General features: G+C 37.0%; 1 protein-coding gene across 4 annotated transcripts in view; it reads right to left on the bottom strand.

Moving 5' to 3' along the window:
* The window catches only part of MBNL2 (muscleblind like splicing regulator 2), a 150,987-nt gene that overhangs the window by 110,788 nt on the left and 24,377 nt on the right, over positions 1-15,822 (bottom strand). The window contains exon 1 of one of the 4 annotated variants that reach the window (XM_025048171.1): positions 10,620-10,639. The exons of the other annotated variants lie outside the window; for them this stretch is intronic. The gene's annotated coding sequence lies outside the window, so the exon portion shown is untranslated. Of the gene's footprint in view, positions 1-10,619; positions 10,640-15,822 lie in introns of those variants that run through there. 4 annotated transcript variants of the gene reach the window in all.

The raw sequence follows: 15,822 nt of genomic DNA, 5'->3' as shown, positions 1-15,822 counted from the left end.
GATAAACCCCCAACTAATTTTTTTCTCCTGTATTTTGTGTCTAAAGTACAAGTGGAAAATTAATAAAATCAGGGTTTGTTTTAACACGTGAAATTTTCTGGTCCATTTTCATTGTAGTTTCCAGGAATGGGCAGAGAAAGAAATCCCATCTTCAATCAGAAGAGGAGAAATTTCTAAATATACTCCTGAAAATATAGTTAGTTATAATATATTCAACACATATTTGTATTCAAATCATGTCTTTTCCCTGCATCTGTATATTCTATCTAAACATTTATAATTCAGTTACGAGATGCTCTTATTAGAATAAAAGCAATTGTATTTGATAGCATTTAAGACTGACAGCACTTACCGGTTTCCTGGATGTCCAGGACCCAATGGCTGCAGTCAGAAAGAACAATTATCAAGCTGCAGGCTGCAATCTAGCCCTGAATTCCCAGAGAACTCTTTGTCAGAACTTCTATTTTCTTCCCTGGTAACAGCCTCCTGTGGACAAGACTGCTTTTTAGCTGATCCTTTTCCTTTTCTCTCTCTTCCATTGTCCCCAGCCAAATAGCTATTTCATCTGCTCGCACACCTACAAATGCCAATATCCCCTTTTTTGGACAAGATTTTTGTAATATAACTTTTATTATCACGAAATGAAAACAATAATCTAGACAACATATTTTTTAAATTCAATAGATTGCCATAACTGAAATATAACTAATATATCAAAGGAAGTAACTGTTTATAAAATACATAATGTATATTTTAAAATTTCAATACTCAGGCACAAGTATATTAGAAGAAAGAAGGAAGTGGCCAGATGCTCACACTTCTATATACGTAACATTATCCTGAGTGTGACAGTCACAAAAGCAGATTGACATCAGTGTGACAAGTGATATGGCTTTTCAAAATGCCAAACAATTCCTGTTAAAGTTTCTAAAAAGTCGAAGCGCAATCTTGGCTCAACTTACACAGTGTTGCATTCTTGAAAAATTCAGTCATATTAAGACTGCCCCAAAATACAAAATAAATTAAAAATAAAAAAACACTTTGTACAAATATATAAAACAGAGTTAAGATCTTGACCCAGATCACTATTTTATATATGCGAATGTCCAGCAGGACACTCAAAAGTCATGAGATACAAACCGGTTCTTCACTCTGAGGGAGTCACATTCATTGTAAGATCCTTTACTCCTGCCTATCACATTCTAGAGATGCTTCCTAGTCATTTGGACAATGGAGAAAAATGCTCCTTTAAATTTCCAAAGGGCTCTTTAGGGGATGGTATTGAGAAGAGTGAGAACTGAGAATAGTGCCTTAGGGTCTTAGGCTACATAAGTTTGAGTAGACTTAGGTGTAAAATGTCAGGATTATTAGTAAGGTAGACGTTGGAGAGCACTGGAGGGATCTAGGCAAGGCCCCAGCTGGAGGGAGCTCTCTGGTAGCATCATCAGAGATGCATTTGAATTAGAAGAGTTCATGGGTGGTGAAATTGGTTAGAGATTATAGCAATGGTCCAAGCAAAAAGGAATAATCTAGACTGAAAATTATTTTGCAGTGGTGAGAAGAAGATGGAAGAGGGTGATTCTAGATCATGGCTGGTGTAAATTTATTCGAAAAGAACCATCTTTGGGGATTGGGAATATGGAGAGCAGAGAAGAGTTTGGTCAAAGAGGACTTCAAAATTTGGATCCTGTGTGGGCAGGAGGACACCGAAGCTCTACCCAGGGGGAAGGATGCCAGGAAGTGGAATCCAGTTGGAAACGGTGGCATAGAGGTCGTGGTCATAAATACAAAGTTGGAATTACTGTTCATAGAAAGGACAGCTAAAACCGCAGAATTGCTAAAGAGAGACAGAGAAAGAGATTAAGATTTTATATTCACATATGTGCACATATAAAGGAGGAAAAAGAGAAAGACTTGAACAGGGTCAAGGACAGTTCATTCAGTTAGAGGTGACAGAAAATAGCGGAGCAAGCAAAACACAGAAAAAGAATAATGAGCAATGAAAGATCATCTGAATATTGCAACATCGAGGATGCCATGAGAGAAGTTTAGAGTTTCGAGATGGAGGGAGTAGCCAAAAAAGCCCACTACCACAAGGAGTGAACATTCAAGGGCTGGGGCACAATTAGTAGTGACTAGATGTCATAACCCGGACTTCACTGTTGACTTATCACGCGGCAGTTTCTGTAGCTCCTAGCTGCAGGGGTAGGAGCAGGGGAGCTGGGAAAGGAGGCGCTCAGCACCTGGAGTTCTTAGGGAGTGTTTGGGCTGCAAGAACAGCAAGTAGCCATGAGGAAAGTTTGGAACTCTCCACACTTCCCAGTCAGATGGGCACTGATTACCTGTGCACTCTTGGAGAAGTTACCTTTTTCGAACCTGAGGTTTGCTCACAGGATTGGAAGGAGGTGCTATGTGGGAGAGTATCTGCTTCTCCCATCACGCTTCCCACCTTTCTTTTCTGAATGGAAAGAAACACAACTGAAGCTTGGGAAAATGGCAGAATCGCAGTGCAGGCCACAGAGCTGGAATCCGCCAGAGGAGGGCACCCAAAAGAGGAGCAGGACCAGACCACTAGCTCCACGGGAGGTTTGGCCTTGGTGAGAAATAAGATGCTCGTTAGGAGGTGGGAAGTGAGGGAGACAGCCTAGCTTTCAGCTGGAGAGCAGAAAAATGAAATTGGACAACTTCTGTCATGTGGCCCCTACTATCTCAGTCAGATGGAGGTTCTACCTGCCCAGACAGGCAGTGGTGGGCCTCGGGCCTTTAGAGAACGTTCCTGAAGTTGTGGACGGCCCCTGTGGGCAGTTGCAGAAGAGGCGAGATAAAACCAGAGAATGTTAAGTGGCCCAGGAGGCACGACCTCAGTGAGACTGCATGAACTTATTCTGTAATGAACAAGTATCGTTTCCTTCCTATCTCTATCTACCCTTGGCAAGCCGAGAGCAGGGGGTGAGTAAGGATGGTACCAATCTCAAAAATCAAGGCCTTGGAAATGGGACCATTTAAAGTAACAAAGAGGCCTGATTTATCACAAGAATACACTTAAAGCTGATTGAAGGTGAGGTTAGGAAAGCACTGTTCTCTCCTCATGGAAATTGTATCTGTTATCATATAATTGTTTCTGAGTGTATCATAAAATATTTCAACATGGGCATGTGCATGGGTGTGCCTGGTCTCAGAACTGGGCATGACTTGTATCCCCAGTCAAGAGGGACTGAATGTGGGACTGGTTCAATCGTGGGCTCGGCCCATAATAATCACATGTGCTCTGCAAATGAGAGAGGAGCCAGCAGCTTCCCTTAGATTAGAATGAGCAGCTGCATAAAAGGTGCCATAAGGAGGGCACGTCTCAATGAGAGGAAAGAGGCTGGTGCTAGAGGAAGCAAGTGTGTTGGGCCGACTGACAGATTCCTGGAGCGACAGTACAACCTGAGGTTAGCATCTTTAATGGCGAGATAAGCCCGAGGTACCAGCTTAGAACAAACATTTATTGAGAACCGCTGACATATTGTTTTTGAGATGAAAGGTAATAAAGATGAGAGAGATCAGAATTTACACCTGGTGGCCAGTGTAAACAACAGAAAGAGGCTGCTAGCATATCTGTGGATGGTGAAGGTGGAGGCGGAGGGGAAGAAGTAGAACACAAAATCCGCGAGGCCACTGCTTCCCCACCGTTCTTTCCTCCGGTTTCATGGCTTTAGACCCACCAGACAGTGCTGACTACCAAACTGGAATCCTTTCTCTGTCTCTCTCTCACTTCTTCTTCCCTCTATCCCTCCTTCCCCTTCTTTGATAGCCTACATTTGATCCAGAATGTAGCCCCTTCTCACCACCTACACTGCTACCACCTGCATCTAAATGACCATTATCTCACCTGGATTAATGTAATAGCCCCCTTAGAGTCTCCTCTGCTTCTGCCCTTGACCCCTTCAGTCCCATTTCAACACATTATTCTGACCGATCCTTTGAAAATGTAATCAGATTATGTCACTTCTTTGCCCAGGTACTTCTGATGGCTCTCACCTCCTGTGTGCCAAAGCCAAGAGCCTTACAATAGATCATACTGACCTCTACGATCAGTCCCACACCTTCCTTGACCTCCTTTCTCCTTGTTCACCCCCGTTTAGCCACCCCTGCCTTCGACTGGTCTTTGATCAGCCAAAAATGGGCCTGCCTCAAGGTTTTGACTTCACTGTTCCCTCTGCTGAGAATGTGCTTCTCCCAGAGAGTACCAGGCTCAGATGACAGCCTATGGGGAGGCCTTTCCTGATGTAATATTGCATAAGTCCTACCTCCTCACTCCAGCTCACCCAACTTTACTTCTCTCCAAAGTCCTTATCATTGTTTGACATTCGCATATTTACTTACTTCTCTGTTCACTTTCTCTCTCAACCAGAATGTATTATCTGTGAGGGCAGGGTCTGTATCCCTGACATCCAGTCCAACACCAAAACTTCAGGACATAGTAAGCACTGAATAAATATTTGATGAATGACTGAACAAATAAATGCATGAATACACTGCACAGCTCATAGCTTCTGCCTCTGCCTTTATTGTTTGCTTTGTTCCATCTTCATCATGTGATTTGAAATATTTCTCAACCACTGTCATTCTTGCTATTATTTCAGCACTCTGGGACTTTGATTTCTAGCTTTAAAATAGGGATGGAACCATTTCTAAGGCCACTTCTGTTTTTAAATTTCTGTGATTGTACAATGATTGGCAAGGCTGATTTAAGAAGAGATGTATTTTTAGGAACTCTTATCAGTTCAGCTGGGTTTGTCCTAGATTTGTTAGCAGGCCATTTGAACTGTGAGATCTAACAGAAGCTTCTGCATGGGGTGGCATTTGGGAAGTCCTTTGTGTTCCTGCTCCGGAGTCTAGATCTGAGGGGGCATCCAGGTGGGAGAAGTGACAGGGTTCTGCTCTCGGCAGCCAGGAAGGAGCAGGTATTGAATACTTAAATCTAAGGCTGCAAAAAGGACACAGATCTAGGAGCTTGATGCCCCAGAGGTTTCGTTCTTCTTTTCTACATCTTCTCTCCTGGTAGAACAGCACACAGAATGCTGCTGTGCACCAAGAGCTCACCAACATCCCCGAAGCCCTGTCTTTATGGTGCGGTGGTGGGAGCTGCTGTGGTTTCAGATCTAGAGGAGGGTCTTGAGCTTTCTGAATGGGAGCAATACCGACTCCTAGAGGCTGTCAGCAGAAAAGGTTGCTGTAAGTGGATGTGAATATCTTCCTTGATAAGACTAGGCTCCAAGAGGCTCCATCCCTGCCCCTGGTATTCTCTGACAGGCCAAGGCCCAATTTTTGAGCCATATGGACCCTCAACACAGGGTACCCTGCAGGGTTAACATAGCTCTGAAGTCAGAACAGAGGCAGCAGGTCTTCTTCTGTTCTGGTCCCCTGAGGCAGTGGCTATAGCTATGTCCCCTTCTTCTTGAGATTCGTAATCCAGCTGTCGAATACAGCCCTGCTGAGAAAAACCTTGGCCCATTAACTTTGCAGAACACAACTATTCTGGCTTGGAACCAGATATGGGGTACGTGGGTTGGATGTTCCAAAGGTTCAGAAGACTCCTGAAGGATGCAAAATGCTACTTGTTTGTTTGAACACTGTGGGGAAGATATCAATGGGGTCAGACATGTAGGTGATGGTATTTCATTAATACTTAACAAAATAAAAAATTCCCTACAGAGTATCATTTGACTTTAGCAGAAAAGTAGAACCCAGGAATTCAGGATCAGGGAGAGGTCAATCTATTAAGACAAGTTTTTATTTTTTTTCTCATTTCAGTCACCATAAAAGTTAAAAAAATCAATATCCTGCCACACTTTTTTTAATCGCCATTGACAAGGAATGACTCAAGCCCGAAGTATAAAGCAGGCTACAAAAATGAGTCTGAGTCAACGATTCCTCTTATCTTTCAAGAAATTGAGCTAACTGCTAGAACCTAAATCAACAACAAATATTTATGGCACTTAAACCTCCAAGCTCTGAGTAATAAAAAAGGATAAACCTGGCAACAAAGTGTCTATTCTATAAAAATGTAAAACATCAATATCAGCGTTATTAGGTAACATGATTGCTAATTACTGGAAACAGGTAGCATCCTTGTTCAATTTATTAAACTAAGCTCGCCTCCCATTCTTTCCTTTATGCCCAAAACAGCTTCTTTTGTTGCCTCTCTGCCCAGACAGGGCACTCCTCAGAGGCTAATCACCATTCGGGCTCTGCTTCCCCGCTGCCACCAGTTGTCATTATTTCTAAGCAACATTACCCTGTGCTGTGTCACCATGGCAACAGAGGGCCACCACTTTGAGGAGTGCAACAGGGAAACTGGGGGAAAGGAAAAGCAACAGTCAAGGGCTGAACTGCTCCTGGTCACGAGCAACTTCTGAGGTGGCAATGCGCTTCTTCCCATTTTATGGAAGGGGAAACTGAGGAACAGGCCAGATGCTCTCTCCAATTCCTGTGAATGGAGAAGTAAAATGTAAAACCTAGTGACCACACCCTACAAATGGGGCTGCACTCCCTTGCTGACATGGAGTTGACTGAGCCATTTCAATGAGCATCCAGCGTGAGGGAAACAAACAAGCAAATCACAGGAGAGGGCAAGGGCTTTGGTATTAGGTAGGTGAGCCAAGAAATTTTTAGACATCTATTTTAATGCACTAAACAACGTTCTCTTAACTACATTTTGTATATTTTTTTTCAAATACACAATTCTTGTTTAAATGTGAGTAGTTTTGCTTTCCCATATCTCTTGACTTGTGGACTTCACTCAGCTCCTTAATTCCCCCCTTCCAATTGCATTTCTTTCAAAAACATATCCATTTTCTTTTAAGTGTTTTTCTAAGAGGCATACTGCTGAGTCAGAAAATTAATAACTTGGCATAACCTGTGATACGACCCTCACAACATGCTCTTAAGTTACTTGTTCATTATTTTCCAAAATGATTTTATCACTCGTATTCCCATGTGCATTACTTCAATTGCTCTCCAAACGCTGCTTATTCCTCAAACTGGTTTGACTTCCTTCTCTAAGAGAACCAATAGGTTTGAATCAAATCAAATCTGACAAGATAAAATGAGAAACAGAAAAAAAAGGCAGAGTCTGAATAATGCCTTTTCTGGTGTGCAGATCATCACATGGCTACCTACTTACACTTTTTGCATATTCCAATAACCCAAAAAATGTTTTGTCATTAACACTATGAATGAAAAAGCAACTTGACCATACAGTGACGCTTTTACGTCTACATTATTTTGCTAATGTAGTCTCTTTTTAGCTAGAGATGAAATCCAAAATAATTTTTATGATTACAAGAAAACTCTATGTACACATATAAATGATGTTTTGGTTATTGAAATGTGTCTCCTTGGTAGTAATAAAAATGACTTTCTTAGGATTTTAACAAAAGTATGCACTTAAATGAGAAATGGATGGCTTATATAAATCCACACTGCTAAGTTAAAAGAGGCCATTTATACAAACCATATAACTAGAAATTTCCATTGCCCCATCTATACTAGGTTGTTGCCATGACATACTGTCTACGAAAGAATTTGGATGACTTAAGGCAGAACGCTAGTATAAGGCATTTCACTTCTGGGATCCTTACTGTGCCATGGTAGAAGATTGCAACATTGACAGTGGACATTTCGGTTATGGCCATTCTGATAACCTCTGCAGCACTTGGCAGAGATGATCCTGTCTCAATACTTTGTCCAGTAAGAATGACCTAGCAGCAGCAAATATTTATTAAGCCTGGCTACGAGTTCTTCACTGTTCTAATTGATATATCTAACTTGCCATCAATTCTGCTGACAGACATTCTGAGGTTTCATCTAGCTTCTCAAATGGGAGTTACAATGTTTTCCCAAAAAGCTGGTAATAAAGATCCATGACCCCAAAGCAGTAGTTTTAAGGGTTCCCTCTTATCTGCCTTAAGCGATGCTTTAGGCTTCCCCAATGGGTTTCCTTCAGAAAGAGAAGTGCTTTGGTTACTGAGAATCAGAAAAAAGATGCATGGACAAGTCCAGGGGTACATTATTGAAGCTTCATTGGTAATTGGCTCAGCTCTTCTCATCCTCCACCCAAAACTAATTTAGTTCATTAGGTCACAGGCACTTTCTAAAAGGAAAGGGCAACCAGTATTTCTTTTTTCAAAGTGTAAAACCATATAAACTGAAAGCCCTTTGAAATATACTTGACTGCCCTTTGGGAGTAGCCTAATTGTCTGTCATTAAATGGGTAGGGCTAGGAGTTGGAAAGCTGAGTGTTAGTTTTTGCATAGTCACATACTAGCCAGGAGATTTGGGGTGAGTCAAAATCCCTCTCTAGGCCTCAGTTTACCCAACCATGAAAAGAAGATGCTGGACCAAGTAATGGATGTCAAACACAGGCGTGAGTAGCTACATAGCCAAAGGTAAACACAGTGTAGTTTAAGGAAACACCAATTTTACTTAAAAAGTTATCAGGGTAAAAGGAAAAGTCAAGTCACTAACAGGGCAAGTAATTGTAACTTTTTTTATACTAAAGAAACCATATATAATGGAGTAGAAGGCAAGACTTAGAAGACTTTAGAATAGACTTCTTCTGTCAGTCCTTCTAGACCTGAAGAGACCCATTCAGATCTCCTCTGCTATAAAGATGCTTCAGTGGGAAGAAAAACTTGAGAAATACTGAATGACAGTGTCTTCAGGGCCATTCTACCTTGGCCACGCTAGGAATTATGTCTCTTGCCTACTAATGAAAGGGATCTTTAAGGAGATGCCTGCGATCCACTGGGGCTTGATCTGTTACCCTGTAGCAGAAACACAAAGTTCATTAAAGCTAAAGATTTCATCTGATTCACTAACTTTCCTCAGAGAGGAAAACAGTGGTTCTCCAGACCATTCAAATGCCTAAAATGATCATGGGGTATACTCTGGATTTAGTGTCGCTTTTTGGGATGGGGAAATATAATGTACCAATCGATTTACTACAATATCAAGGCCAGCCAAGAGCACCTGGGCCGTCCCTGCCACCAAAAAGGAGCACGCGTTGGGCTTCTGTTGTGTTGGCTCACACATAACAAGAGTCGATCTTGCTTTAAGAAATACATCATGTTAACTATTTTTCTTAGAATTTTATACTATGACTGAGGATAATACAGTAACTAAAAAATGGATTTGGAATGGTAGATCATCATATATCCCTACAATTATAAGAATCAAATGTAAAAGGGAAACTAGGTTTAAGATCTAAAGAAATCAAAATGCACATTCAAATCGAATGTTTAGACTGAAAAAAATATTTTCAAAGTGGAGGTAAATGCTTTTCAGAGGGCATGTTAGAGATAAGTTAGAGTAAGAATGGTAGACTAAGTTAATAATGTTGGTTTCTGTTTTAATTTAAACTTTTAGAACCAAAATTTTCAGGAGCTACTTCTAGAAAATTGCTAAATGCCTTCCTTTTCATTATAATGTAAGAAAATCCTCCATCATGCTTCAAAATTGGATTAATATAATTTTTTAGACTTTTAGGTATGAATTATAGCTTATTTTTCAAAGAGGAAGCATAAATATTAACAAATTTGGAAATTATTCAGAGTTACAATATTTTAATCTAAGTATCTAAGTAGTTCTTACTCTGCAACATTTATCAGTCAAAATTTTATGTGCTTGAAAAATTTTAATTGGAAAACTCCTAAGAAAAATCTAGCACATTTTCTAAAATGTAAACTTCCAAAGAATATTATATGATCATTTCTGTAATAAATATTATAATAAGTATGGTGTTACTGTAAAAAAAAATTTGTGTATCACTATTTCATTAAGATTAGCTAATGAATTTTGTTAATGATGTGAAAACTAGTAAACTTGAAACATGTTTAATTTCCCTCCATTTATCCACGTAGCTCTAAACTTTCTTCAACTCAGAAACCTTTATTACAGATACAAGAAACTGGAGAAGTAGAGAGGGGAGGACTTTGGTAATGAACGAACAGGATCCACAAGTGATATTTGTTTTTACTCACGTGTCACAGATGTTTCTATTTCAAAGGATCAAGTTTTAACTCATAAGAATATAATTAGAATGTCATAAGAATTTATTAAGTATATAACTTTTCACTTGATATCATTTACTCAAGCTATGAACATTTTGGGGTACAATTATGTGAGTAGAACTATGCATCTCTAATAAGTCTGGGTTGAGTTTCTATAGGGTTGAGACTACTTTTTCATTTCTTTGCTTTAAGCACAGGGATCAATAAATGTTCATTTAGTAGATAAATGGATGGATGGATGGATGGATGGATGGATGGATGGATGGATGGGTGGATGGATAGATGGGTGGATGGATGGATGAGACAGAGCAAAAAAATAGTTCTTTTTATTTTAAATTTGTATATCAAAGTTATATTTTCTATGAATCTGGAAACATATGTAATCAGTCTAAATTTTGTTTTTAATATCATAAAACTAATATTTATGAGGTGCTTAACTGTTTAGATTTTAGTTAGCAAGATGAAAAATATACTGCTGGTTGTTATAATTAGTATAAAATTCCTTGGAGAAACTTGCATTCATAGCAGGATATAAAATATAGAGAAACCTCTGTCACTAACCATTTATTTTTGAGAATTTTCAGAAGATCAGCTGTTCGAATTTTTCAAAAAAGTCAAGAAATGGTGCAGACAATACATGGAATATATGGCATAACTATTGGAAAAGAGGAGAAAATGTTATTGTTTTTTTCAGATGATATGATTACATTCCTAGAAAATTCAAGAGAATTAAATTTAATTCTCACAAGGAAAAAAATGAGTTCTATTAAGCTGCTAGAAATGAGATAACTAAATAAAGTTAAATGGAATCGATAGTTTCCTTGTTCTCTAACAATAATTGGGTAGACTATATAATAGAAAAATATATTATTCATAACAGCTACATAAAATATAAAACAATTAGGGATAATGCTAACTGAAAATATATTCAGACAGACATAAAAATTAACAAACTTTACCTGGAGACATAAAGTATTATTTTAATGAAATTGAGAGATATTTCTAGATTAGCATTTTTATCATTTCAAAATATTAGTTCTTATTATATTAGTTTTAACTGAATTAATTTATAGATTCACCACAATTTCTAATAAAGTCCCTCCAATTTTTCATTGTTGAATGAGCTTTTTTGTGAGTATGAGAAAGATCTTAAAAATGATTTTGAACTTTATCTGAAAAAAGAAATAATGGGATCAGAACATAAATTTCTGAAAAAGAATTGCAATATATACAATTAGCCTTAGAAGATATATGCATATATTATTGATTGAAAACAATTAAACCAGTTTGTTACTGCTGAAGGGATAGATAAATCAATGGAATTCGCTGAAAGTATCTTGAAAGAGATCCCAGTATACACATGGAGAAATAAATATTACACATGGAAAAAGGATGCCTTATTCAATAAGTATTATTTAGAAAAATTGGAAAAAATAGAGAATAAATTAATTGATAAACTCAACTTTCACTATTACCACAAATAAATTCCACATTGATTTGATTAAAAAGATAAGCCACAAAACAGCAAAAAATGTATAGATGAATCTTTCATTGATAACAGGCATACATGTCTTTCTAAGAATAAAAAAGAATGCCAAACAGAGAATAAGATCTAAAAGGTCAAACTATTTTTAATGGCTTCAATGCACGTTAACTAGAAACTTCTGACTTCTTGGTACAATGCCAACTTTAGCACAGGTAGCTATTTAACTCCCCCCACAAATTCACCAATGAAATAACTAAAGACTTATAAAAATAAGGAAAAAAGAGAGTTTTAAGCAGTGTTAGAAACAAGGAAAATGTATCAGCCACATGTTTTGAAGTCTTTGTGTTACTACCAGTTATAATGAACACCCCCAAATTTTGCCCAATAGCTACATTAAACTGAAAACCAACAGTTCAATGATTTGTCTCCCTTGTGCACTGGAAATAGCAACAGCAAGGAGGCTTAAATGAGTTGTATACTTGACATCCAGGCTAAGCAAAGGAAAAGCTGGGTGGAGAGAAGTAATCTCTAAGACAAGTAACTGAGGAGAGATGGCATATGTCTGCTGGGTACCTCATGCCCAGAATTCACTCTACACCCTACTGAAGCTGCTGCACCACTGAACTCAATCAAATTTGCACAAAAGAATCTTCTACTTAATATATGAGGAGAGGATTCTAGACAGCAAGTGAGGATCTATGAGATTTCTCTGCCTCGTCTTTGATAAAAAGAATCAAGCCTGGAAAGACCTCTTTACACTCATGATGAATAAATGCATAAAAAACAAACAAACAAAAAATAAGACAGGCAACAAAGATCCAATATGAAACCAATGGAAAAAATTCTGCAAACTGAAAAGAGGGTCAAGATGGAGAGCTCAAGGTTTACAATAAAAAAATGAAAAAGTATTAAGACAGAATCTCGCTTTGTGTTTTCAAAAAAGTTCAGGAAAGCTCATCTTTTCTCTGTGAACTTATGAAAAAGGAAAGGAATGATGAGAAGAAAAGGCAAAAAGACCGAATTGAAAAGGGACTGAGAGATAGCCAGAAATAAAAATGGCAATTGGTTGACATAAGAAAGGAATGTGAGGTTATTTCCATTTTCTTCTGCTGTTGATTTTGTTAAAGCCAGAAATTTTTTTTTAATTTTTAAAAAATAAAGGAATAAAGGAATAAAAATAAAGGAAACCAACATTTCAATAGCAGAACTGAAATCTGAATTTTATGCAGTAAAACACTCTCAGTGTACCAAATGGAATCAATGAGGTGGAAAATACACGAGACATATTTACACTATATAGAAAAAAAGGAAAAAGAGATTAAAATGATCGGAGAGCTCTTGACAGATATGGAGGTCAGAAAACAAAGATCCGGCCTAAGAATTATTAATGCACCTGGAGAGAGAGAGAGGAAAAGAAAAGAACAAATGAAATAGAAGTGATAATTATAAGACATAGGTAAGGAAATCTTGAGAGGTTCAAAAAGTAGCTGAGAAAAGAAATCCAAAGATTGTCCAAGGCAAAACCAATGAAAAGCTCTGAGAACTAACATCCTAGCAATTGCCAAGACAAAGGAATATTTCTAAAATTATTTAGCTCTTCTGCCTAAAAAAAAGTTAACTACCAATAAATTGATTAGCTTCCAACTTTTCTTTTGCAGTACAAAACACTAAAAGCCAATAGAAAAATGTCCATAGAATTCTGAGGGAAAAATTTATTACTCCAAATAATTTACTCAATCATATTTCCTACATGAAAATGAAAAATATCCTCAAATATTTAAGATATCTAATAATATAACAGGAATCCTACATTGAGGGATACATAGTAAAAGGGAAAAAAACTAGACATGGGGTTAAATATTTATGTATCAGGATGTTATCACAGCGTAATTTATGAAGACAAACAATTAGAACCAATGTAACAGAAAATGCTAAACTAAATTACAGTATTTTCATATTATTGGACATAAGCAGCTCTTTAAAACTGTTTTCTAACAATGTAGTATGTCATGAGGTATTAAATATTTTATAATTTTTTTCTTCAGGAAGCAAATGTTTTATCATCAGAAAATAAAACAAAAACATTCTGAGACAAAAATTCTAAAAATGCACCCTGGGCTTTTATGCTTGGAAACCATGTTATTTCCTAATTTAAAATTGAACAATAGGTCAAATGTTATGAAGATCTAGGGACTCATTTCTAAAACGTGGATACACTTTCCAGACTGAACGTCCTGAAGTTCAAGAAAGTAGCAAGATAGGAAAATCACATTATTTTGCTAAGTCTGGATACATTTTCAATATTGCAAACTTTGCCCAATTGGATGATAAAATAAGCACATTGCATATCATATAGTCTGTTGTCCAAGTTGCTCAACAGAAATTATAATAATAAAATGTTACTGAAAAATAAATCGCTAAGTAAAATACAGTTTAATATTTAAACAACTGGATGTTAATTTGAATAATTCAAGCTCACAGTGAGTGGGTTGTGGTGGCAGTGGGGGGGGGTGGTGGTGCGGGGGGCTGGCCAACGTTTAAGAAAAGAGATTAAATAAAAGAATGAACAGAGTGACAATGGCTTGCAAATTATAGCTTTCTAATAATAGTAAAATTTGCATAACACTTCATAGAACTTAGCATAAAATGTTAAATTATAACTGCTTATTATTATTTCTAATAATAAAACATAAGTAATATAAAATTAACCACTAAGGCACCAAATGAAACAGTTTTAATACTACATGTTAGAATATGGCTCCCCTTCTCTTTACCTTTGAGTTTATAGGATTTTAGAATAAAAGGGGAGATTCTAAGGGAAAAAAGGTATCTGGATTTTATTATTATTAACAGTAATAATGAACATAGTTTCTTCTTGTATTTGAAATGGTTAAAGATATTATGTGATGGCACATATTTTTAGAAGGGTTGGCTAAGGTTTGGGATAAAGAATGAGTCTGTGGTATCAAAGACCTATAATCACTGTTTCATGCTTTAATCAACTAAGCTATTCAACCACATACAAGAGCCTCAGCCATGACTATGAAATATTATGAAAAGTAAATTGTTATACAAAGAATAAATAATTACATGTTAAATCCTGGGGTAATAAATATGGGAAGACATATTTGCCAAGAAACATTGTTTCTAGTGCAACATAAAAACATTACACTAGAAAGAGACTATCTGATGATAAATTATTTTAAGTTTAGAATGTGTGATGAAGGATTTGCCATTTACGATTTGATTCAGACTAAATGTTTTCTAGACTTAGGTACACCTATGTTTGGGGGTAAAAATCACTGCAGATTCAAATATGAATTACTTATAGACTGTTTAAAAACAATGCCACTGAAACAAAATGTGATTAAAATATAGAGTAGGTGACATTGTTAAGTAACCAACCATTCTGCTCTTTGGTTTTAAGCTATTGGACTAATGAATGACTAAAGAAAACACTAAAGAACTCTTAACAGTTTTCCTATAAGCAACACCACTGCTTCAATAACCATGATACTTTAGATTTGAATCCACATATTAGTGTTCCAGATAGTATCATTAATTTCAACCATTAAACAAGAGAAACAGATATGAGAGAAATGGCACCTTCCCTAAGAATTCTGCAAGAAGCATTGTAACGTCCTTCTAGAATTAAAAGCTAGCGGTCTCCTGTCCCAGACCTTAGAATATCTCTCTTCTCCGGCCCCTCCTTCAAAGGGAATCAAAAGACAATTCAGAAATTTAAAATCAGGGTAATTTACCATTAAAAAATCTCACTTGTTCTCTGGGGGATTTTATATTATTAACATATAGTCAAGTGTTCTTCCAAATATTCCTGAACATAAAGAAACAAATAAAGCATACTGCAGTTTTTTTTTTAATGAGTCATATTTTTAAAGAAATGTAGTGAGCAATCTTAGAATTCTCTTTATGTCGATTAAAATTTTAATACAATTATTATCATTAATATTATCAGCTGCATTTATATAGAATTTTATACAGTGAAAAAACTGCTTCCAGCGTTCACTGTCTCATTAAAGTTGAGAGGTAGACAACAGGTATTCTAAGGATCGGTTTGGAGACTGTCAGCCTGCACAATTAGAAAGAATTCCAATTACTAGTTTCATTATTTAGGCTACTCAACATTTTCTTCCCAAGATTACCAGTATCGGTCTCATTTTGACCCCATAAAATGATTCAGATTCATGACTGCCCCCATGCTATTTACAGTACAGCAATAAGTATATTAAGAAAATCTACTAGCTTTGCGATAAAGCT

Source organism: Pteropus alecto, unplaced genomic scaffold (genome assembly GCF_000325575.1).
Source record: "Pteropus alecto unplaced genomic scaffold, ASM32557v1 scaffold72, whole genome shotgun sequence".
Taxonomy (NCBI): Eukaryota; Metazoa; Chordata; class Mammalia; order Chiroptera; family Pteropodidae; genus Pteropus; species Pteropus alecto.
This window is presented reverse-complemented; position numbering and strand designations above follow the sequence as displayed.